Raw genomic sequence first — 26248 nt, forward strand, 5'->3', positions numbered from 1 at the left:
TTTTAAAAATAAAAAATATAAACAATCAAATCACCCCCCTTTCGCCCCATTTAAAATAAAACTGAAAAAAAAACATACACATATTTGGTATTGCTGCATTCAGTCGTCTCATCTATCAATAAAAAAAATAATTAACCTGATCATCAAACGGCGTAGTGAGAAAAAATGTCAAAAGGCCAGAATTATGTTTTTTGGTCGCTGCAACATTGCATTAAAATGCAATAACGGGCGATCAAAAGATCGAATTTGCAGCAAATAGATATAAATGACAACGTCAACTCTGAACGCAAAAAATAAGCCTTCACCCAACCCGAGATCACGAAAAATGGAGACGCTACGGGTCTCAGAACATGGCGCAATTTTTTTTTTTTTAAACAAACCTTGTTTTTTTTTCCACCACTTAAATAAAAAAGAACCTAGACATGTTTGCTGTCTAGGTCAGTTTTACCATTTGGAGAACAGAGTAAAAAAAAATCAAAAAACATGTTGTGGAATTGCACTTTTTTGCAATTTACCCGCACTTGGATTTTTTTTCTCGTTTTTAAGTACACAATATGGTAAAACTAAGGTGTCGTTCAAAAGTACAACTTGTCCCACAAAAAGACAAGCCCTCACATGGCCATATTGACGGAAAAAAAAGGGCCGCAATTGATGCTGATGGAAGGAGGGTAGTGTCATAATGAGGACAGGAGGCATGGAATTCTTCCAGGTACCTTACCCCCAAAGCCTGGAAGGAATCAGTAACATAAGGAAAGAATATAAGATTTCTCAGCAACAAGACCATTAATATGAGGCATTCAGGAAGGACTAACTTAACATTTTTATTACCTGTATGAGCATTTTAATAGGTCTATACAGGTGCTTCTCACAAAATTAGAATATTATCAAAAACGTAATTTATTTTAGTTTATCAATACAAAAAGTGAAACTCCGATATTATATAGAGTCATTACAAAGTGATCTACAGTGGGTATGGAAACTATTCATGCCCCTTTAAATTTTTCACTCTTTGTTTTATTGCATTCATTTGGTAATTTCAAAAAAGTTCATTTTTTTCTCATTAATGTACACTCTGCACCCCATCTTAACTGAAAAAAACACAGAAATGTAGTAATTTTTGCAAATTTATTAAAAAAGAAAAACTGGAATATTGAAATATCACATGGTCATAAGTATTCAGACCCTTTGCTCAGTATTGAGTAGAAGCACCTTTTGAGCTAGTACAGCCATGAGTCTTCTTGGGAATGATGCAACAGGTTTTCCACACCTGGATTTGGGGGTCCTCTGCCATTCTTCCTTGCAGATCCTCTCCAGTTCCGTCAGGTTGGATGGTGAACGATGGTGGACAGCCATTTTCAAGTCTCTCTAAGGAGATGGTCAATTGGGCTTAGGTCAGGGCTCTGGCTAGGGCAGTCAAGAATGGTCATAGAGTTGTTCTGAAGCCATTCCTTTGTTATTTTAGTTGTGTGCTTAGGGTCATTGTCTTGTTGGAAGGTAAACCTTCGGCCAAGTCTGAGGTCCAGAGCACTCTGGAAGAGATTTTCATCCAGGATATCTCTGTACTTGACCGCATTCATGTTTCCTTCAATGACAACCAGTCATCCTGTCCCTGCAGCTGAAAAACACCCCCATAGCATGATGCTGCCACCACCATGTTTCACTGTTGGGATTGTTTTGGGCAGGTGATGAACAGTGCCTGGTTTTCTCCACACATACCGCTTAGAATTATCACCAACAAGGTCTATCTTCATTTCATCAGACCAGAGAATCTTATTTCTCATAGTCTGGGAGTCCTTCATGTGTTTTGTAGCAAACTCAATGTGGGCTTTGGTGGTACCAAACTTCTTCCATTTAAAGATTATGGAGGCCACTGTGCTCTTAGGAACCTTTAGTACTGCAGAAATTCTGTTGTAACTTTGGCCAGATCTGTGACTTGCCACAATTCTGTCTCTGAGCTCCTTGGCCAGTTCCTTTGACCTCATGATTCTAATTTGGTCTGACATGCACTGTTAGCTGTGAGGTCTTGTATAGACAGGTGTGTGCCTTTCCAAATCAAGTCCTATCAGTTTAATTAAACACAGCTGAATTCCAATGAAGGAGCAGAACCATCTCAAGGAGGATCACAAGGAAATGGACAGCATGTGACTTAAATATGAGTGTCTGAGCAAAGGGTCTGAATACTTATGACCATGTGATATTTCAGTTTTTCTTTTGAATGAAATTTGCAAAACATTCTTCATTTCTGTTTTTTTCAGTTAAGATGGGGAGCAGAGAGTACATTAATGTGAAAAAATTAACTTTTTTAAATTTACCAAATGGCTGCAAACAAAGAGTGAAAAATTTAAAGGGGTCTGAATACTTTCCGTACCCACTGTATTTCAACCTCTATGTCCAGGGAAATGACAGATTCCCTTTAGCTCTGCCTGGAATACAGTTCATGCGCAGCCCAGACCAGCTTATCTGTGTAACCCCAACCCCACCACTGAGTAGCAGCTTTCTTACATTAGAGAGTTTACACAGGAAGCTGCTGGTCAGGGATGTGCATGGGGTTGTACACAGTTTAACACTAAGCTCTGCTACATCTACATTAGACAAAGCAGGGATTCTGTGAAACCTACACTAAGAAGCTCAGTAAGTGATACATCGCTGGAATCCGACTTTCTTGTCCTGTGTTATCAGATTATATAGCAAAAACCTGCTGACATATTCTCTTTGAGTGATTCAGTGATTCCAATGGTTTGGTCAATGTTTATCCAATGTTTATGGCCACTTTTAGGGTTATCCTTTTATAGATGTAAATACATCTATTTCTAATCCAGAAAGTTTGTGTTAAGATGAATGAAAAGCACATTAAATAAATAGGAATAAAAAAGAAACAAGTTTCCTTATTCTGAGAGGCATTATCAATCCTATACTTTGATAGAAACAACAGATGTCAAACTGGGGGTTCAAGATGCCACAGAATTCTTAGAACACAAGTCATATCAATGCACATGCTGTAGGGACGCCTGCGCTCATGTTTATGTCGTCTCCATTCTACAGATCGGAACTATCATTTAGTTACATATTTGTATACTGTGTATTACTATGTGATTTACAAGATTTACACCAATCGACTAATGCAAATATCCTTTAATTATTGCAATTTAGTTTCCGTAGCTCGAGTGTAATGTTGTATAAGTCGATGCCAGTGTCTGGTAAATCACTTTTTGCTTGTTCTCCACTTTGGCAATATAATAAATATTCTGTCAGATAAAGCAGTATTATTTTAATCCAGAAGAAATAAAAGGGATCTGAAATGTGACATGATGAGCACATGTACCATATTTCATTTTAATACCATTCTCTAGGTGAGATAACTGGCTTTATCTCCTTGTAACAATCATGCCCAGAACATACATTTTGCTCGACTTCATTTATTGTGTTGGAGAGCTTCCACCTCTATCACTCCCTCATGACGAATTAGGCTGCCCTTCTAAACAAATAAGCACTTCAGAGGGTTCCACTTGACAGGCTTGTTAATCCCAGGAGTCTGTCTTATCATTGCAGAATTCAAGGACTGAAGTTTTACAGTATCCCTGCACTGCCTGGCTCTCAAAGAGCAGCGGAGAAGAAAATTACAGGACAGTATATACTGTGTTATTCCCAATGAGGTAAGGTTTAGGCACTTCCTACGAAAGCAACTCTTCCCCTTCAGAAATAAAAAAAAATCCACAACCCAAAAAATGATGTCTTTTTTATTACCATCTCTGTTGTGGTAATCAACAAATTCCTTACAAACAAATGTGTTTATGGATCTGCTGCACTTTTGTATATCACAGTACTAACTAAAAGAAAAATTTCTGCTCAGAAAGGTCGCACATAGCTGAATAATAATAATAAATAATAATAATCTTTATTATGATTTTCAATACAAGATCCGAGTGTTGACATAGTACTGTCTATATAATATTTTTAAGTGGGATCTCTGATGCAACGACTTGACAATGTTCTCCTAATACATTTAAATAGATAGCCCTCTACTTGGACAACCCCTTCTCATTTTCTATGTTCCCACATGAAAAAATTAAAACAGCCTATACTCACCTCTGGTGACAGCGCCATTCCAGGTCTTATGGGGCTTGTTTGACTTAGTTACGTCACGAGAGCCCTGCAGTCAATTATTCACCACTAATGGGTCCCTTAATTCTCACTTTCTTTGGAGGAAACTGAAAAAGAAAAAGTGAGAGCTGCTGATTTCTGACTCTCTCCAGATGATACTCACATCTGAAGGAAGTGAGAGTGAAGTGGCTCATTAGTAGCCACTGATTAGCTGCAGGGCTCTCATGACATAAAATTACACGAGCCCCAGACACCTGGTGTTAATGATGCTGGAATGGCACCAGCACTGGAGGTAAGTACAGTCTGTTATTATTTTATTTGGGGGAATATTGTGATTTTGAGGGGTTTTTTTTCAAGTTGTGGATAGCTCCTTTAAATCCACAGACAGAATATATCCAGAGTTCTTTATCGGTTTATGATCCATGTGTCCATCTGCATGTTGTACTTCTGTTGCTGTATGCAAAAGAAAACTGATGGAGGTTTAATAAGCATGACTGATAGGGAAAAGACAGTGAAATGCCCATAGAAAGTGAATGACAACTGTGTGCTGTCATCTTTTTCATTCACTAGCCTGTTCACTTGAATGGACGAGTTCTGAGCAAAAACACCAGAGAAGGACTTGTCTCTATTTTTTTATGTCCACCATCTGACTGAATAGTCTCATAGTCCCATAGTGCTGTCAGTGACAGAAAAACCGATAGCACATGTGAATGAGGCCTAAGTAATTGAAATAACGCAGAATACAAAATACATATTCATTAGATTAATTATACTGGATACTCTACATTTTTATGTTACAAACTATGAAGACAATCATTTTCTTTATTGGTTTTTTTTTTACTTTGTGGAGAGCACACTTAAACCATTGCATTTAGTATAAGCTGTTTATACAGCTTCAAATTCCAGGATTTATTTAGCAGCCTTATTTTATCAAGTCGACATCATAGATTTCACAACTCTGCAACATCAGAAAAACAAAATGTGACTGGATATAATAATATAAAAGGCAAATTGATCCCTTTTAATCTGCACACAGCAACAGGCATCGCATTGATTTTGCTTTGGCAATATTAGACGTTTGGTCTGCGGTGTTTAGACTCTTTATGGCCATATCAAGCAATGAAACGTGTGTTACTCCGCAGAAAGTTAGGCCATTTTGATGTGTCCAAAAGTGAAAAAAAATGGAGAGGAAAAGCTGATAAAGGCCACTTGCTTTGTAAAGCCAAGTATTTGCTGATCACTTGTGTAAATATGTGTGTGACAATTCCTCTTGTCTTTATAGTGCTATTGATTAGGCCATTTGTGTAATGTATAAATAATAGCATCGGTGACAGTGCTATCAGATCTTCTGCTGAATGTCCCATTGAGTGACTTATTGCTTCTCCCACCTGTGCTGCCCTAAAAGACGTATAAACCGCCATTTGATTGGACTTTTTACCTTTGCAATAATTAACCACCTTTGTCGTGATAGCGGGGATCTTCCATGTTCAGAATTGTCAGCGTTCAGTATAGTATTGATCAAGTCTATAAATGCTTAGCAACTGCCGCTGTGAAAGCTTTTAGGACTTTCATCATAAGCATCAATTGATTGTGTTTTATTATGTAGAGAGTATATAAAATTGACCAGTGTCAATAGGTAATGCATTTTCACATAGCAGCTTTTTATTGTCCTGTTTAAAACAAAATGTTTCTTTTAACATGGAAAAAATATCATGTAACACTTAATCTAAATATTGATTTGAGCTTTTATAATATGAAATCCATTGTATCAGGCTAACAATCTATCTCTAATTCTATCTCTGGCACATTTTATTGATAAATATATTTATAATAGGAATACAGAAAACAATAATCCTTTACAGAGTAACCATCGTTTTAATTTTTATTTAATAAATGAATAGTAAAAATTACTAACTCAATAGTACACATGAAAATAACAAACTTTTTTTATTGTTATCTTTATTTATAAAAGAACTAAAAAAAAGTAAAATCACAAGGCACTAACCATGCACTAATCCACTTTATCCTTCTAGACCAATCTTTCATTCTAAAAAAAATGTAATTTCGTGGTAAAATTTGTATTCAATGAAGACAGATTTTTACATTACTGAGATAAGAGATGACGACTGCAATTGATAAAATTCTATGTATATGGAAGTTATGAAGAGGGTGTTTGGGGTATCTAGATAGAGGCAGCACCTCTGGTGGAGGGCTTGCCATGTCCCTTCTGGACAGCTCTTCCATCTTTGGTTCTCATCTGATGCCCAACTCACACCTGTATCTCCAAGTAGCTGCTAGCCTGCGGGTACACCCCGGAACACCACCTCGGCAGGCGGGCCAAACCAGATGAGGGTAGCTGTAGGGTTTCTTTGAGACCTACGGTGACTTCAAGGGTTTGCCTACCCATGCATGTGAAAACTGGATATGGCAGACTGTGCAGAAGAAACCATTTAAGATTCAACGGACAGACAAGCGATTCCCAGCACAGCGTTGTGGAGCGCTGAGAGGGCGCAGAGAGGCACATATAGGACACTGCTGGCCATCCACTGCACCCTGACCTATCTCCACTTGTCTCATCTAGTTCTTGCCACTGGGGCTAGATAGGTAAAGGGGAGAGAGTGAGGTTGACGACTGCCCAACTCTTCCTCACTTTAATCCAATTCAAGCGCAAGTCATGACTTCAACCACTGCGTATCTAAAGTCCTGTGGCGATGGGAGAGTGGCAAAGCAGCAGGTGTGAAATCACTGGAAGCTGTAGTCACGAACCTGCACACAGGCGGCCCAGGCCATATGGTCGCTCCCCACTGGACTGAAGCAGCAGTCGAGATCGGCAGCCTCTTGGGAATCTGAGCAGTCCTGTTTAGGATCACTCTGCTCACCTCAATCAAGAACGGGGCTAGAAAAGGTGCCTCAAACATAGTCTGCTTCATTTCGCCTGGCCAGCCTACTACAGCTGGCGGGTGTCCCCTATAGCGGTTGACATGCAATAAAGAGAAAGAAAATTATGGTACTCAACCTTGGCACAAGGAATGTGAGAACTTTACTGGATAATACTAAGGCAGACAGACCAGAGAACGTCATTGGTTGCTAGGGAGCTAGCTAATTACAACGTTGACATAGCAGCTCTCAGTGAAACATGCCTGGCAGACAAGGGTCAATTGACAGAGCATAGTGGTGGATATACACTTTTCTGGAGTGGTCGAGGCAGCACGGAAAAACGAGAAGCAGGCATGGGATTTGCTATCAAAACTCATCTTATTCGTAAACTTACCAGTAGGGTTGAGCGAAACGGGTCAGCCATTTTCAGAAGTCGCCGACTTTTGGCAAAGTCGGGTTTCATGAAACCCGACCCGACCCCTGTGTGGGGTCGGCCATGAGGTCGGCGATCTTCTGAATCTGGTATCAGAATTCCGATACCGAGTTCCGATATGTTTGCGATATCGGGAATCGGTATCGGAATCCATATTTAAGTGTTAAATAAAGAATCAAAATAAAAAATATTGATATACTCACCCTCGGACGCGCCCTGGTACTAACCGGCAGCCTTCCTTCCTAAGAATGAGCGCGTAAATGACCTGCGGTGACGTCGCGGCTTGTGATTGGTCGTGAGCGGTCACATACCTAATAGGAATATACTCACCCTCGGACGCGCCCTGCTTCTTTCCGGCAGCCTTCCTTCCTAAGAATGAGCGCGTGAAGGACCTTAGATGTCGCGGCTTGTGATTGGTCGCGTGACCGCCCATGTGACCGCTCGCAACCAATCACAAGCCGCGACGTCACCGCAGGTCATTCACACGCTCATTCTTAGGAAGGAAGGCTGCCGGTTAGTACCAGGGCGCGTCTGAGGGTGAGTATATCAATATTTTTTACTTTGATTCTTTATTTTACACATTAGTATGGATCCCAGGGCCTGAAGGAGACTTTTGAGAAAGTCGGATTTCGTGAAACCAGACCCGATCCTATAAAAATAAAAGTCGCTCAACCCTACTTACCAGGCTTCCGGAGGGCATCAACGACCATCTGATGACATTTCAGCTCCCACTTACAAACAAGAAACATGCAACTCTGATCAGTGCCTATGCTCTCACTATGACTAACCCGGGTGACATTAAAGATAAATTCTATGATGAACTTGACACACTTTTTTCAGCAATCCCACAGGCAGACAAGCTCATTATACTTGGAGACTTTAATGCCAGAGTGGGAATAGACCATCAAAACTGGGAAGGGGTCATTGGGAGACACAGAACTGGCAAGTGTAACAGTCATGGCCTGCTGCTCCTCAAGATGGGTGCCACACATGACCTTATCATCACCAATTCCTATTCCGTTAACCCACACGCAAGAAGACATCATGGATGCACCCATGCTCGAAGCATTGGCATCTCATTGATTACATCATTGCCAGGAAAAGGGATGGGATGGACTTTAGAGTGATGAGGGCCATATATGGCGCTTACTGCTGGACTGACCATCGCCTCATTGTTTCTTAGTGCAGGCTCCGCATCCTGACTGCGAGGAGACCCCAAGGGCAGAAAACTACAAAGAGGCTGAATAATGTCTATAAGCTGCAAAATAAAAGAATTGCAGGGGAATTTGCCAATGACCTTGATGACAGACTGTTATATACACTGCAGGCAGAGGAGACCGGCATTGAGGAACAATAGACGATTCTGAGAGATGCTGTTTATAATACTGCTCTGGAACATCTCGGATCAGTAGCCAGAAATAATCAAGATTGGTTCGATGAAAATGACGAGGAAATAAAGACACTCCTAGAAGAGAAACATCAGCGGTACAAGGCGTATCAAAATGACCCCACGTTGCTAGCTAAGAAAGATGCCTTTATTAACATAAAAAGAAAGGTACAAATCAAGCTAAGCAAGATGCAGGATAACTGGGTTAGCAAGAAGGCTGATGAAATTCAGGGCTATGCAGATACCCATGACCAGAAACGCTTCTATGATGCGCTCAAAGCTGTATATGGACCCCAGTCATCAAGCTCTTCATCTCTGCTTAATTCAGATGGAACTAAGTTGCTGACAGAAAAGAAACAAATTCTGGAATGGTAGGCTGAGCACTTTAATAATTAATAATTAATATCTGCCCCAGGTAGAAATCAACAAGGACCTTGATGTTCTTCCAAGTGAAGATGAAGTCAGAAAAGCAGTAAAACAACTTTCTTGTGGAAAAGCACCCGGAAATGGTGCTATACCTGCTGAGGTATATAAAGCTGGCGGCCCTTCTCTGATGCAAACAGTGAAAAAACTATTCCAGTATATGTGGAAAAAGGAACAGGTTCCACAACAGCTGAAAGATGCCAGCATAATTCACAAATACAAGAGGAAAGGTAATCGCCAATCTTGTGACAACCATCGAGGCATCTCCCTTCTGTCCACTGCAGGAAAGATATTGGCTCATCTCTTGCTCAACAGCCTTTTACATCACCTTGAGCAAGGCCTATTACCCAAAAGCCAGTGTGGTTTCTGTGCTAAATGTGGAACAGTAGATATAATCTTTGCAGCATGTCAACTTCAGGAAAAGTGCCAGGAGCAACACAGTGACCTTTATGTCACTTTTGTTGATTTGACCAAGGCTATCGACACAGTCAGTAGAGATGGCCTGTGGAAGATCATGGCAAAATTCGGCTGCCCAAGCAAGTTCATCTCAATCATCCAGCAGTTCCATGATGGCATGATGGTGAAGGTTCTGAATGATGGAGACGAATCTGAGGCTTTCCCAGTAACAAACGGCTTGAAACAAGGCTGTGTGCTCCAACCCTCTTCAGTATGATATTCTCTGCAATGTTAAGTGATGCCTTTAACAACAGTGAAGATGGAATCCAGGTTAGGTACAGGACTGATGGAAATCTATACAGCCCAAAATGCCTGAAGGTGGTTACGAAAGTGCATGAGACTGTTATCCGTGAATTATTCTTTGCTGATGACTGTGCATTTAACGCTAGCACGGAACAGCATGAAATGGACTGTTTTTCTCAAGCTTGTGACAATTTTGGTCTCGAGATCAACACTAGAAAAACCGAAGTCATGTATCAACCTGTTCCACGGAAACTATACCAGGGGCCACGTATCACGGTGAAGGAGCAAAACATCAAAGCAGTTGATTACTTCACCTACTTAGGCAGCACACTTTCCCGTGAAGTAACCATAGACGCTGAGGTTAATAACAGAATTGCCAAAGCCAGTGCCGCCTTTGGGAGACTGCGTAAGAACATATGAGGAATGAAGGTGATTCAGCCTTACCACCAAGCTGAACGTCTACTGTGCAGTGGTCCTCACCACACTTCTCTATGCTAGCGAGGCCTGGACAGTCTACAGCCGGTATGCTAAACAGCTGAATCCTTTTTACATAAGTTGCCTCCGCAGACTCCTCCATATCAGGTGGCAAGACAATGTCCCGGACAGGGCAATTATGGAACAAACTGGGTTCTGCAGCGTTTACACTCTCCTGCTGAAAGTCCAAGCCAGGTGGGCTGGACATGTGGTCAGAATGCCTGACAGCCGACTACCGAAACAACTGCTGTACGGAGAACTGTGCCAAGGAAAGCGAGCAGTTGGGGGGCAGAAGAAGCGCTATAAAGACTGCCTTAAGACATGTCTCTGCAGCGCCCAGAGACCTGGTCGTTGCAGTAACGTCGCTCTGCCGCTAAGGGGAGTGATGTTATGTCTGATTGCACTAAAGGAGTTCACCTGACCAGGTATCACAGTCACACATTACACTTCACACTCTGGCCACCAGGGGGAGCAAAGGGTTCTATGTATTAGGCCACTCCTCACACTCTGGTAAAACTGGGGGTTGGATAGGAAGTTAGAAAAGAAGCTGACTGGGATTTGCCCAGGTAACATCTAGTGAGAGGAGAGCGTTGCTTGGGAAGATCCAGGGGGGTCCCTGTCAGGGGTGGGATCCTGACAGAGGCCTAGCACAAGGACAGATCGTTACGGAGCCACGCCTGCACTTCATTGCGGTGGCATCTTAAGAAAGGACACGAAGCAAAGTATATTGTGGAGAAGTGAGAAACGAGATCACAGCACAAAGGCGATAGAACCAGTAGGAGTCGTGCCCCGAGATCGGCAACATCCTACTGAGGTGCGTAGCTGGTGGCCGGAACGCCGAGGAAGTATTGGGCTCTACGCATTACTTCAAACCAATGGCAGGTGTTGTGAATTCCGTCTGGGCTCCCTCTGGTGGCCTTTAGCGATACTGCGGGTCTGGAGCTGGGCTCAGCTGCCTCATTTCCTGCTATGCTGGTTCCTATTTAACTCCACCTGCACCTTTGTTTGTTGCCTGCTGTCGTTGTATTCAGTACTGGTTCTGATCTCTCTGGACTTCCTTGTGACCTGTCTCCATCCGGAGAAGCTAAGTCTTGCTAGTTCATGTTTGCTCATTTTTCTCTTGAAAATATGTTTCATTATATGATGAGTTCAGTCCAGCTTGCTTATATGTGATTTTCTGCTTGCTGGAAGTTCTGGGGTGCAGAGTGCGCCCCTAACATCGTGAGTCGGTGTGGGGGTTCTTGTATTTTTTGCGTGGATAGTTTTTTATAGTTTTTGTACTGACCGCACAGATCCCTTGCTATCTTCAGTCTATTTAGCGTTAGCGGGCCTCATTTGCTTAAACCTGTTTTTCATTACTACGTTTGTATTTTCCCCTTAACTCACCGTTATTATTTGTGGGGGCTGTCTAAACTTTGGGGTCATTTCTCTGAGGCAAGTGAGGCTTGGCTTTCTCTCTAGGGGTAGTTAGTTCCTCAGGCTGTGACGAGGCGTCTAGGTTTTTAGGTAACACTCCACGGCTGCCTTTAGTGTGTTTTGGATAGGTTCAGTGTTGCAGTCAGTATAGTTTCCACATCCCCAGAGCTCGTCCTAATATTCTGGTTTACCTATCAGGTCAGTTTGGTGATCCTACCACCGGAACATAACAGGCAGGGCAGTTAATTTTAGGTTGGCTGCCTCACCTTAATCACCTAATGAAGACAACGGAGGCAATTGTGGGAGAGAGGCGTCTCTAGGGTCCCTATAAAATAACTCCAGGCCTACCCTGTCATACGGGTGCGTCCTATCCATATCATCTGGGGGACGGAGAGAAAGAACAGAAACATACACGACAGTTGTGAGGACTATCCCGTGGTGCTCAGCAGGGAAGTACTACAACACCCAGGCGCTAGTAGGTAGGCAACTGATTTCCACCTGCAAAGGGAACTCTGGATGTGCCTTCGGACAGGCCGGTCTCAGCCAGCTCTGTTAACAGTGCTCTGGATTGCAGATGTCGAAGCCTTCAGTAAAGAGGTAAAGAGACTGCAACCTTGTGTCCTCGTCATTTACTGCGACCTACACCACCACCTACACCTTTTATTGGGTGCCCCTTAGCAGGGCCACGGACCGGGTCAGGCCACCGTGGCATCCCCAGCACCGAGAGATAGACCCGGTACCAAGTACCCCGCTGCCCTGCTTCTGGGGGCCGCTCCATCTCAAAAACCTGGAAGTCAACACCAATGAATGGGAAGAGCTTGCCCTGAATCATCCAGGTTGGCGGGGCAGGATCACCTCAGGATCACGTTCAGCTGAAGATACGAAAATCTTTGATGCAAAAAAGAAAGCGTTCTGTCCGCAAGGCACAAGCAGAATCTGGTGTACTGACTACATCTGCTTCCTTATGTCAAGTATGTGGGCGAACCTTCAGGGCCTGGATTGGCCTCATCAGCCACCTCCTGACCCATAACTATTAATTCTCTTCTTACCCTGAAGTCATGGTCATCTTCGCCTACGAAGGACGAACATCATGTAGATGGAAGTTAGGAAGGAGGGAGGAGCTGTGTCGCTAGCTCCTCTGTCCTCCTTCTCCCCTCTATATAGAATCTTACCAGTAGTAACTGTTAACTGTTATCTCAGAAATGTAAAAATGGGAATTGAGAATTTTGAAATGAATGATCAGTCCAGGAGGAGAAAGATACAGTTTGCTCTGATAAAATATATCACAAAATGTCTCACTTTTCACATATATTATTGATTTATGAAATAAAAATTAACGCAACATTTACTCTTTAAATGTCAAACTGTAGCAATTGATGAAATATTTTGGAAGTACTCTATATTTTCAGATGGAACAAAAAGGTTTAGATGTAACCACCATAATTTTTTTCTTCAATAATTAAAGAAAATCTTTTTAGGTAGAATTACTTTCATATTTTAAATAACTAACACTGCACAAAATGTATTGTATATCGAAGAAGCCTGAACAACAACTACATAGCACCTGTAACAGAGGAGCTGTACTTAATTCTTTATGCATAACATAGCCTCTATTACTTGGCATAACACCAACATCAATGTGTGTGTCCATACAAGTTCCTCAAGATGACCTACAAGAAACAGATTTGTACTGAAAAATGTTGATTTAAAAAAATGAAACCATAATTTTGCAGCATTACTCTGCAAAGTGCACATTTGGCATTAGTTTCCAGTGCTCATTAAGTGTTGTGAAATTGGATTCTGGGCTCCCCCGGTGGCCACTTGTGGAATTGAACTTGTGTGCATCATCCCCTCTGTTCACCTGCTCCTATCAGGATGTGGGAGTCGCTATATAACCTTGCTCCTCTGTCAGTTTCTTGCCGGTCAACAATGTAATCAGAAGCCTTCTGTGCTTGTTCCTGCTACTAGACAACTCCCAGCTAAGTTGGACTTTTGTCCTTGTGTGTTTTTGCATTTTGTTCCTGTTCACAGCTGCTGTTTCGTTACTGTGTCTGGAAAGCTCTTGTGATCGGAAATTGCCACTCTGGTGTTATGAGTTAATGCTAGAGTCTTAAAGGAATTTCTGGATGGTGTTTTGATAGGGTTTTCTGCTGACCATGAAAGTGTCCTTTCTGTCTTCCTGCTATCTAGAAAGCGGACCTCGATTTTGCTAAACCTATTTTCATACTACGTTTGTCATTTCATCTAAAATCACCGCCAATATATGTGGGGGCCTCTGTCTGCCTTTTGGGAAAATTTCTCTAGAGGTGAGCCAGGACTGTCTTTTCCTCTGCTAGGATTAGGTAGTTCTCCGGCTGGCGCTGGGCATCTAGGGTTAAAAAACGTAGGCATGCTACCCGGCCACTTCTAGTTGTGCGGCAGGTTTAGTTCATGGTCAGTATAGTTTCCATCTTCCAAGAGCTAGTTCTCATATATGCTGGGCTATGTTCTCTCGCCATTGAGAATCATGACAGTTTGACCGGCCCAAAAAAGGGTTAAATTACTGGCTGAGAAAGGAGAGAAAAAAGAAGTCTGCTACAATTTTTTTTTTTTTTTTTTTTTTTCCTCTAGTTCTGAGTGTGCTCTTAATTGAATCACTTGCTAGTCTGCCTATACTGCAGCCTTCCTCTCTTTCTCTCCTTCTAATCCTTGAATGGCTCTGTGTTCACCTGTTTCAAATGGATCTTCAGAGTGTAGCTACAGGTTTGAATAATCTCGCCACAAAGGTACAAAATTTGCAAGATTTTGTTGTTCATGCACCTATGTCTGAGCCTAGAATTCCTTTGCCTGAATTCTTCTCGGGGAATAGATCTCACTTTCAAAATTTTAAAAATAATTGCAAATTGTTTTTGTCCCTGAAGTCTCGCTCTGCCGGAGACCCTGCACAGCAGGTCAGGATTGTAATTTCCTTGCTCCGGGGCGACCCTCAAGACTGGGCTTTTGCATTGGCACCAGGGGATCCTGCGTTGCTCAATGTGGATGCGTTTTTTCTGGCCTTGGGGTTGCTTTATGAGGAACCTCATTTAGAGCTTCAGGCGGAAAAGGCCTTGATGTCCTTGTCTCAGGGGCAAGATGAAGCTGAAATATACTGCCAAAAATTCCGCAAATGGTCTGTGCTTACTCAGTGGAATGAGTGCGCCCTGGCGGCGATTTTCAGAGAAGGTCTCTCTGATGCCATTAAGGATGTTATGGTGGGGTTCCCTGTGCCTGCGAGTCTGAATGAGTCCATGACGATGGCTATTCAGATCGATAGGCGTCTGCGGGAGCGCAAACCTGTGCACCATTTGGCGGTGTCTACTGAGAAAACGCCAGAAAATATGCAATGTGATAGAATTCTGTCCAGAAGCGAGCGGCAGAATTTTAGACGAAAAAATGGGTTGTGCTTCTATTGTGGTGATTCAACTCATGTTATATCAGCATGCTTTAAGCGTACTAAGAAGCCTGACAAGTCTGTTTCAATTAGCACTTTACAGTCTAAGTTTATTCTATCTGTGACCCTGATTTGTTCTTTGTCATCTATTACCGCGGACGCCTATGTCGACTCTGGCGCTGCTTTGAGTCTTATGGATTGGTCCTTTGCCAAACGCTGTGGGTATGATTTGGAGCCACTGGAGGCTCCGATACCTCTGAAAGGGATTGACTCCACCCCATTGGCTAGTAATAAACCACAATACTGGACACAAGTGACTATGCGTGTTAATCCGGATCACCAGGAGGTTATTCGCTTTCTGGTGCTGTATAATCTACATGATGTTTTGGTGCTGGGATTGCCATGGCTGCAATCTCATAACCCAGTCCTCGACTGGAGAGCTATGTCTGTGTTAAGCTGGGGATGTAAAGGAACTCATGGGGACGTACCTTTGGTTTCCATTTCATCATCTATTCCCTCTGAGATTCCTGAATTCTTGTCTGACTTTCGTGACGTTTTTGAAGAACCCAAGGTTGGTTCACTACCTCCGCACCGGGAGTGCGATTGTGCCATAGACTTGATTCCGGGTAGTAAATACCCTAAGGGTCGTTTATTTAATCTGTCTGTGCCTGAACACGCTGCTATGCGAGAATATATAAAGGAGTCCTTGGAAAAGGGACATATTCGTCCTTCGTCATCTCCCTTAGGAGCCGGTTTTTTCTTTGTGTCTAAGAAAGACGGCTCTTTGAGGCCGTGTATTGATTATCGACTTTTGAATAAAATCACGGTTAAATATCAATATCCGTTACCACTGCTTACTGATTTGTTTGCTCGTATAAAGGGGGCCAAGTGGTTCTCTAAGATTGATCTCCGTGGGGCGTATAATTTGGTGCGAATCAAGCAGGGGGATGAGTGGAAAACCGCATTTAATACGCCCGAGGGCCATTTTGAGTATTTGGTGATGCCTTTTGGTCTTTCAAATGCCCCTTCAGTCTTCCAGTCCTTTATGCATGACATTTTCCGCGATTATTTGGATAAATTTATGATTGTGTATCTGGATGATATTCTGATTTTTTCGGATGACTGGGACTCTCATGTCCAGCAGGTCAGGAGGGTTTTTCAGGTTTTGCGGTCTAATTCCTTGTGTGTGAAGGGTTCTAAGTGTGTTTTTGGGGTTCAAAAGATTTCTTTCTTGGGATACATTTTTTCCCCCTCTTCCATCGAGATGGATCCTGTCAAGGTTCAGGCTATTGGTGATTGGACGCAACCCTCTTCTCTTAAGAGTCTTCAGAAATTTTTGGGCTTTGCTAACTTTTATCGTCGATTTATTGCTGGTTTTTCTGATGTTGTAAAACCATTGACTGATTTGACTAAGAAGGGTGCTGATGTTGCTGATTGGTCCCCTGATGCTGTGGAGGCCTTTCGGGAGCTCAAGCGCCGCTTTTCTTCCGCCCCAGTGTTGCGTCAGCCTGATGTTGCTCTTCCTTTTCAGGTTGAGGTCGACGCTTCTGAAATCGGAGCTGGGGCGGTGTTGTCGCAGAGAAGTTCCGACTGCTCCGTGATGAGACCTTGTGCTTTTTTTTCCCGTAAATTTTCGCCCGCCGAGCGGAATTATGATATTGGGAATCGGGAGCTTTTGGCCATGAAGTGGGCTTTTGAGGAGTGGCGTCACTGGCTTGAGGGGGCCAGACATCAGGTGGTGGTATTGACTGACCACAAAAATTTAATTTACCTTGAGTCTGCCAGGCGCCTGAATCCTAGACAGGCGCGCTGGTCGTTGTTTTTCTCTCAGTTTAATTTTGTGGTGTCGTACCTACCGGGTTCTAAGAATGTTAAGGCGGATGCCCTTTCTAGGAGTTTTGAGCCTGACTCCCCTGGTAATTCTGAGCCCACAGGTATCCTTAAAGATGGAGTGATATTGTCTGCCGTTTCTCCAGACCTGCGGCGGGCCTTGCAGGAGTTTCAGGTGGATAGACCTGATCGTTGCCCACCTGGTAGACTGTTTGTTCCTGATGATTGGACCAGTAGAGTCATCTCTGAGGTTCATTCTTCTGCGTTGGCAGGTCATCCTGGAATCTTTGGTACCAGGGATTTGGTGGCAAGGTCCTTCTGGTGGCCTTCCCTGTCACGAGATGTGCGAGGCTTTGTGCAGTCTTGTGACGTTTGTGCTCGGGCCAAGCCTTGTTGTTCTCGGGCTAGTGGATTGTTGTTGCCCTTGCCTATCCCGAAGAGGCCTTGGACGCACATCTCGATGGATTTTATTTCGGATCTGCCTGTTTCTCAGAAGATGTCTGTCATCTGGGTGGTGTGTGACCGTTTCTCTAAGATGGTCCATCTGGTTCCCTTGCCTAAGTTGCCTTCTTCTTCCGAGTTGGTTCCTCTGTTTTTTCAAAATGTTGTTCGTTTGCATGGTATTCCTGAGAATATCGTTTCTGACAGAGGGACCCAATTCGTGTCTAGATTTTGGCGGGCATTCTGTGCTAGGATGGGCATAGATTTGTCTTTTTCGTCTGCGTTCCATCCTCAGACTAATGGCCAGACCGAGCGGACTAATCAGACCTTGGAGACATATTTGAGGTGTTTTGTGTCTGCGGATCAGGATGATTGGGTTGCTTTTTTGCCTTTGGCGGAGTTCGCCCTCAATAATCGGGCCAGCTCTGCCACCTTGGTGTCCCCGTTTTTCTGTAATTTGGGGTTTCATCCTCGATTTTCCTCCGGTCAAGTGGAATCTTCGGATTGTCCTGGAGTGGATGCTGTGGTGGAGAGGTTGCATCAGATTTGGGGGCAGGTGGTGGACAATTTGAAGTTGTCCCAGGAGAAGACTCAGCTTTTTGCCAACCGCCGTCGTCGTGTTGGTCCTCGGCTTTGTGTTGGGGACTTGGTGTGGTTGTCTTCTCGTTTTGTCCCTATGAGGGTTTCTTCTCCTAAGTTTAAGCCTCGGTTCATCGGCCCGTACAAGATATTGGAGATTCTTAACCCTGTGTCCTTCCGTTTGGACCTCCCTGCATCCTTTTCGATTCATAATGTTTTTCATCGGTCATTGTTGCGCAGGTATGAGGTACCGGTTATGCCTTCCGTTGAGCCTCCTGCTCCGGTGTTGGTTGAGGGTGAGTTGGAGTACGTTGTGGAAAAGATCTTAGACTCTCGTGTTTCCAGACGGAGACTCCAGTATCTGGTCAAATGGAAGGGATACGGTCAGGAGGATAATTCTTGGGTCACTGCCTCTGATGTTCATGCCTCCGATCTTGTCCGTGCCTTTCATAGGGCTCATCCTGATCGCCCTGGTGGTTCTGGTGAGGGTTCGGTGCCCCCTCCTTGAGGGGGGGGTACTGTTGTGAAATTGGATTCTGGGCTCCCCCGGTGGCCACTTGTGGAATTGAACTTGTGTGCATCATCCCCTCTGTTCACCTGCTCCTATCAGGATGTGGGAGTCGCTATATAACCTTGCTCCTCTGTCAGTTTCTTGCCGGTCAACAATGTAATCAGAAGCCTTCTGTGCTTGTTCCTGCTACTAGACAACTCCCAGCTAAGTTGGACTTTTGTCCTTGTGTGTTTTTGCATTTTGTTCCTGTTCACAGCTGCTGTTTCGTTACTGTGTCTGGAAAGCTCTTGTGATCGGAAATTGCCACTCTGGTGTTATGAGTTAATGCTAGAGTCTTAAAGGAATTTCTGGATGGTGTTTTGATAGGGTTTTCTGCTGACCATGAAAGTGTCCTTTCTGTCTTCCTGCTATCTAGAAAGCGGACCTCGATTTTGCTAAACCTATTTTCATACTACGTTTGTCATTTCATCTAAAATCACCGCCAATATATGTGGGGGCCTCTGTCTGCCTTTTGGGAAAATTTCTCTAGAGGTGAGCCAGGACTGTCTTTTCCTCTGCTAGGATTAGGTAGTTCTCCGGCTGGCGCTGGGCATCTAGGGTTAAAAAATGTAGGCATGCTACCCGGCCACTTCTAGTTGTGCGGCAGGTTTAGTTCATGGTCAGTATAGTTTCCATCTTCCAAGAGCTAGTTCTCATATATGCTGGGCTATGTTCTCTCGCCATTGAGAATCATGACAATTAAGTACATAGTCACTCTTGACAATTTCATATGAAAAACCACCAGATATACCACTATATTCATTGTGTATGCAAGGTGAGCCTTTTCTGTCTTAACATTTTTACTAATTACTTGTTTGCATTGTGTTTAACCCTGCTGTTCTGTTCGCATTTGCTATACACTTGTACTGTTCCCGGGTCAATATGACCCGACCTATTAATTCTTGATTTTTAGCTACTCTAAGTGTTTTATTTGAATACTTTTTTCATTATTATACTGTATGTGAACATGGTTGATCATAAACAAATGAAACATTTAAATTCAAACTTAATAATTTATTTTTTTTCATTAAAAGGTTACACAGGCTTTTTACAATTATCTTTGATTGTTGGCATTCTGCACACAAATAACAAAGAAGCTTTACATTACTATTACTAAAACATGAAATTTAACTTTTTGAAAACAATATTTATAAATCAACAAATGAAAAATCATAAAAACTTCAACCTTTTTAGAAAGAAAAAAGAAAAAACTGAACATGTTCATGCGTTTTTACAATTACATTTGTAACTTACAATTTAAATTTACCAATATAAGCATTTAGAGGTGTCACATCTCATTTTTTCCATTTATCACCATAAAGTACTTGTCCCTCAATGTTTGTCATTTGTATTATAATATTTAGGATAGTCATATTTAGGAACAATGCGAATGCTGATCCTATATCAGATATTCTTGATGTAGCGTACCTTGTAGGACCAGGAGTAGCTTTTATGATATTTTCAGAGGACAATCTACCAAATTACAAACTTGTTTTTAGAAGGGATTTCTTGCATCCAGCTAGTTGTCTGGGTATCATGTTCCTCTTCATACTCCACTTCAGAATCAGAATTTTCAACATTGCTTTCCATCTCGCTTATGTGGTCCTCCTCTTCGGACATTATTTCCTGTGGGACATCATCTTCTGAATCAGAGGCGTTGACAAGCTCTTCCAATTCAGCGTCAGTCAATATACTTTTTCGAAACATTTTTATCTAAGTTTGGAAAAGAAAAGAATAGTTGTAAAGATATGTATTCACAGCATCAGTCAATAGACATTTTAGAAACATTTTTATCCAAGTTTTGAAAAAAAAGAATACCTGTAAAGATGTGTATTCACAGCTCAGTGCTCTCTCTCTCTCAGATTCCAGTGTCTCTTTCACAGGAGTTAAGCTGGAGTCACACTAAACGACTTACCAACGATCACGACCAGCAATACGACCTGGCCATGATCGTTGGTAAGTCGTTGTGTGGTCGCTGGGGAGCTGTCACACAGACAGCTCTCTCCAGCGACCAACGATCAGGGGAACGACTTCGGCATCGTTGAAACTGTCTTTAACGATGCCGAAGTCCCCCTGCAGCACCCGGGTAACCAGGGTAAACATCGGGTTACTAAGTGCAGGGCCGCGCTTAGTAACCCGATATTTACCCTGGTTACCATTGTAAAAGTAAAAAAAAAAAAAACACTACATACTCACATTCTGATGTCTGTCACGTCCCCCGCCGGCGTCCACAGGGTTAAAACTGCTTTCGGCAAGAGCGCTGCTAATGCACGCGCTGCTGTCGAGAGCTTCCTTGCACTGAATGTGTCAGCGCCGGCAGTAACAGCAGTGATGTCACCGCTGTGCTCTGCTTTACGGCCGGCGCTGACACAGTCAGTGCAGGGAAGCTCTCGGCAGCAGCGCGTGCATTAGCAGCGCTCCTGCCGAAAGCAGTTTTAACCCTGTGGACGCCGGGGGACGTGACAGCCCTGCTCTTAGTAACCCAATATTTACCCTGGTTACAAGTGAACACATCGCTGGATCGGCGTCACACACGCCGATCCAGCTATGACAGCGGGTGATCAGTGAACAAAAAATGGTCCTGATCATTCCCCAACGACCAACGATCTCCCAGCAGGGGCCTGATTGTTGGTCGCTATCACACATAACGAGATCGTTAGCGGGATCATTGCTACGTCACCAAAAGCGTGACGTTGCAACGATATCATTAACGATATCGTTATGTGTGACTCAACCTTTAGCTTCAGGGTGTAAGTCAAATGACTGGTGTCCAATTTATAAGGGTACCGTCTCACAATGGCACTTTTGTCGCTACGACGGTACGATCCGTGACGTTCCAGCGATATCCATACGATATCGCTGTGTCTGACACGCAGCAGCGATCAGGGACCCCGCTGAGAATCGTACGTCGTAGCAGATCGTTTGGAACTTTATTTAGTTGCTGGATCTCCCGCTGTCATCGCTGGATCGGTGTGTGTGACACCGATCCAGCGATGCGTTCGCTTGTAACCAGGGTAAACATCGGGTTACTAAGCGCAGGGCCGCGCTTAGTAACCCGATGTTTACCCTGGTTACCATCGTAAATGTAAAAAAAAAAAAAAACGTACATACTCACATTCCGGTGTCCATCAGGTCCCTAGCCGTCTGCTTCCCGCACTGACTGACTGCCGGCCGGAAAGTAAAAGCAGAGCACAGCGGTGACGTCACCGCTGTGCTCTGCTTTCACTTTACGGCCGGCACTCAGTCAGTGCGGGAAGCAGACGGCTAGGGACCTGACGGACACCGGAATGTGAGTATGTACTGTTTGTTTTTTTTTACATTTACGATGGTAACCAGGGTAAACATCGGGTTACTAAGCGTGGCCCTGCGCTTAGTATCCCGATGTTTACCCTGGTTACCCGGGACTTCGGCATCGTTGGTCGCTGGAGAGCTGTCTGTGTGACAGCTCTCCAGCGACCACACAACGACTTACCAACGATCACGGCCAGGTCGTATCGCTGGTCGTGATTGTTGGTAAGTCGTTTTGTGTAACGGTACCCTAAGACAACAGTGTCTTCTCTCACAAACTGAAAATGCATTTGACTAAATAAATACTTGATTACTCATAACAGTGAAACTCCCAGCCTTTGAATGATAGACAACCAGTCTCCTCTCTCACAAACAGCAAATGGATAATACTAGATAATTACTTGCTTACTGATAAGAACAGTAAAACCACCACCATTTTGAGATGAAGTACACATAAAAAAACATAACTTTTGCAGCCAGAAATAATCAGAGACCTGTAGAACAGTATAAAATGCTATCGGGTCATATTGACCTGAACAGTACAAGTGTAACAATCAGCGTGTAGCAAAAAGTAAACAAAAACAAAAAAAATATATAGAGCTCCACAAATGAGGAGAAGTCAAGATACCACTAGTTTCAAATCCTCATATAAAAAAATCTACAGGGTCTCAAAAATCATTTTGGGTCATATTGACCTGAACAGTACAGCAGGGTTAAGCAGCATAAAACACTTATGTCACATCACAGAAAATAGAAGCCTTGTCCTCAATTAATCAACACTGTAGTGAACAAAGCTTAACCCCAGGTTTCATAGTAAGAAGGCGCAGAGAAGATGAGATGGACATGACTTCAAAACTGGCCCCAACATTTTTAGGCTTTTTATATCTCTACAGTGCACCTACTTAATATTGAAAGCCAAGATACTCCATTAGATCCTAACAGATATCAGATGCGCCCCATGAATATAATAGGGTGCATTGTTTTATTGAAAAAATAGTGCTGCATGGTTTTTTTTTTTATAAAACAGAATATCCCATGCAGAGCCTTGGTCATTTCATAGTAGAGTCCAGATAATACATAAGGAATAAACAGTTCATGCAGATTTTTGTATTTTTGTTATTTCCAGATTAAGAGATTATTTATTCAACCAATTATACAGTCTCATGTAAACGTTTGGGCACCCCTGGTCAAAATTACTGTTATTGCGAACAGTTAAGCAAGTTGAAGATGAAATGATCTCTAAAATGCCTAAAGTTAAGGACACATTTCCTTTGTAATTTTTTTTTCATTTAAAAAATTACAAAAAGGAAAATGGGCCTATGCAAAAGTTTGGGTAATGACTAGTGTTGAGCATTCCGATACCGCAAGTATCGGGTATCGGCCGATACTTGCGGGTATCGGAATTCCGATACCGAGATCCGATACTTTTGTGGTATCGGGTATCGGTATCGAAACAACATTAATGTGTAAAATAAAGAATTAAAATAAAAAATATTGCTATACTCACCTCTCCGACGCAGCCTGGACCTCACCGAGGGAACCGGCAGCGTTGTTTGCTTAAAATGCGCGCTTTTACTTCCTTCCATGACGTCACGGCTTGTGATTGGTCGCGTGCCGCCCATGTGGCCGCGACGCGACCAATCACAGCAAGCCGTGACGTAATTTTCAGGTCCTCAATGCCTAATTCTGATTTTAAAATTACGTTCCGGCTTGTGATTGGTCGCGTCGCGGTCACATGGGCGACGCGACCAATCACAAGCCGTGACGTCACGGGAGGCAGGAGACGCGCGCATTTTTAAAATTACGTCACGGCTTGTGATTGGTTGCGTGCCGCCCATGTGACCGCGACGCGACCAATCACAGCAAGCCGTGACGTAATTTCAGGTCCTGATGCCTATTTCTGCATTCAGGACCTGAAATTATGTCACGGCTTGCTGTGATTGGTCGCGTCGCGGTCACATGGGCGGCACGCAACCAATCACAAGCCGTGACGTAATTTTAAAAATGCGCGCGTCTCCTGCCTCCCATGACGTCACGGCTTGTGATTGGTCGCGTCGCCCATGTGACCGCGACGCGACCAATCACAAGCCGGAACGTAATTTTAAAATCATGAATGCCTAGAATTAGGCATTGAGGACCTGAAAATTACGTCACGGCTTGCTGTGATTGGTCGCGTCGCGGCCACATGGGCGGCACGCGACCAATCACAAGCCGTGACGTCACGGAAGGAAGTAAAAGCGCGCATTTTAAGCAAACAACGCTGCCGGTTCCCTCGGTAAGGTCCAGGCTGCGTCGGAGAGGTGAGTATAGCAATATTTTTTATTTTAATTCTTTATTTTACACATTAATATGGATCCCAGGGCCTGTAGGAGAGTTTCCTCTCCTTCAGACCCTGGGAACCATCAGGAATACCGTCCGATACTTGAGTCCCATTGACTTGTATTGGTATCGGGTATCGGTATCGGATTAGATCCGATACTTTGCCGGTATCGGCCGATACTTTCCGATACCGATACTTTCAAGTATCGGACGGTATCGCTCAACACTAGTAATGACTTGTTCACTATCATCATTAGGAAAGGCCAAGTGATGAAAATTTCCCAGCTTTCTAAAAATTCAGCTTCTTCTAATTTTTGCCAAACAGCAGTCATGAGTTGTTCTAAGCAGCTGCCTGGCACTGAAAATGGTGAAGGCCCACAAAGCAGGAGAAGGGTATAAGAAGATAGCAAAGCGCTTTCAAGTTGCCCTTTCCTCAGCTTGAAATGTACCGTATATACTCGAGTATAAACCGAGAATTTCAGCCCATTTTTTTTAGGCTGAAATTGCCCCTCTCGGCTTATACTCAAGTCATTCCCAGGGGTCAGCAGGGGAGGGGGAGCGGCAGCTGTCTAATCATACTCACCTGCTCCTGGCGTGGTCCCGGCATGTCCCTGGTTCTCCAACACCGGCAGCTTCTTCCAGGGTTGAGTGGTCACATGGTACCGCTCATTACAGTAATGAATATGAACCCAACTCCACTCCCATAGGGGTGGAGCCGCATATTCTTTTCTGTAATGAGTGGTACCATGTGACCGCTCAACACAGGAAGAAGCTGCTGACGCCCGGAGAACCAGGGACGTGCAGGGACCACGCCAGGAGCAGGCGAGTATAACGGGGGCATTGCGTGATAGTCACCTGTCCGATTTCCTCACCACTTTGTCTTCCGCATCCTCTGCAGTGACGCTCAGGTCAGAGGGTGCGATGATGCGATTATTGTGCGTGCCGCCCTGTGCCTTAACTTCAGTGCAGAAGATGCAGCGGCACCTGGCGGAACGGGGAAACGTGACTATAGCAAGTGCAGGGGGCCTGAGCAACGTGAGCTGAGTATGTGACTTTTTTTTTATCGCAGCAACAGCATATGGGGCAAATGTCTGGAGCATCTTATGGGATCATAATCAGCATTTGTGGAGCATTATATGGGGCAAATGTGTCTATGGAGCATCTTATGGGGCCATAATCAGCATTTGTGGAGCATTATATTGGGCAAATGTCTGTATGGAGCATCTTATGGGACCATAATCAGCATTTGCACAGCATTATATGGGACAAATGTCTGTATGGAGCATCTTATGGGGTCATAATCAAAATTTGTGCAGCATTATATGGGGCATATTTTAATATGGAGCATCTTATGGGGCCCATCATGAACTGTATGGAGCATTATATGGGGCTCCTGATTCAATATGGATATTCAAAAACATTTAACCTACTGATGTCTCAATTAATTTTACTTTTATTGGTATCTATTTTTATTTTTGACATTTACCGGTAGCTGCTGCATTTTCCACCCTAGGCTTAAGTTTTCCCATTTTTTTGTGGCAAAATTAGGGGTCTCGGCTTATACTTGGGTCGGCTTATACTCGAGTATATACGGTAATTAAGAAATGGCAGTTAACAGGAACACTGGAGGTCAAGATAAGATCTGGAAGATGAAGCAAAATTTCAGTGAGAGCTGCTCGTAGGATTGCTAGAGCAGCAAATCAGAAACCTCACTTGACTACAAAAGACCTTCAGAAAGCTTTAGCAGACTCTGGAGCTGTGGTACATACTTCTACTGTTCAGAGACACCTGCACAAATATGGTCTTCATGGATAAGTCATCAGAAGAAAGCCTCTCTTGCATCCTAACCCTAAAATTCAGAGTCAGAAGTATGCAAACGAACTTCTAAATAAGCCTGATGCATTTTGGAAAACAATCCTGTGGACCGATGAGGTTGAAATAGAACTCTTTGGCCTACAATGTTCAAAGGTATGTGTGGAAAAAGAACATCTCACCAACAACTAAGCAGGTGGGTGGATAAAT

This window comes from Ranitomeya variabilis, chromosome 1, assembly GCF_051348905.1.
Source record: "Ranitomeya variabilis isolate aRanVar5 chromosome 1, aRanVar5.hap1, whole genome shotgun sequence".
Classification (NCBI taxonomy): Eukaryota; Metazoa; Chordata; class Amphibia; order Anura; family Dendrobatidae; genus Ranitomeya; species Ranitomeya variabilis.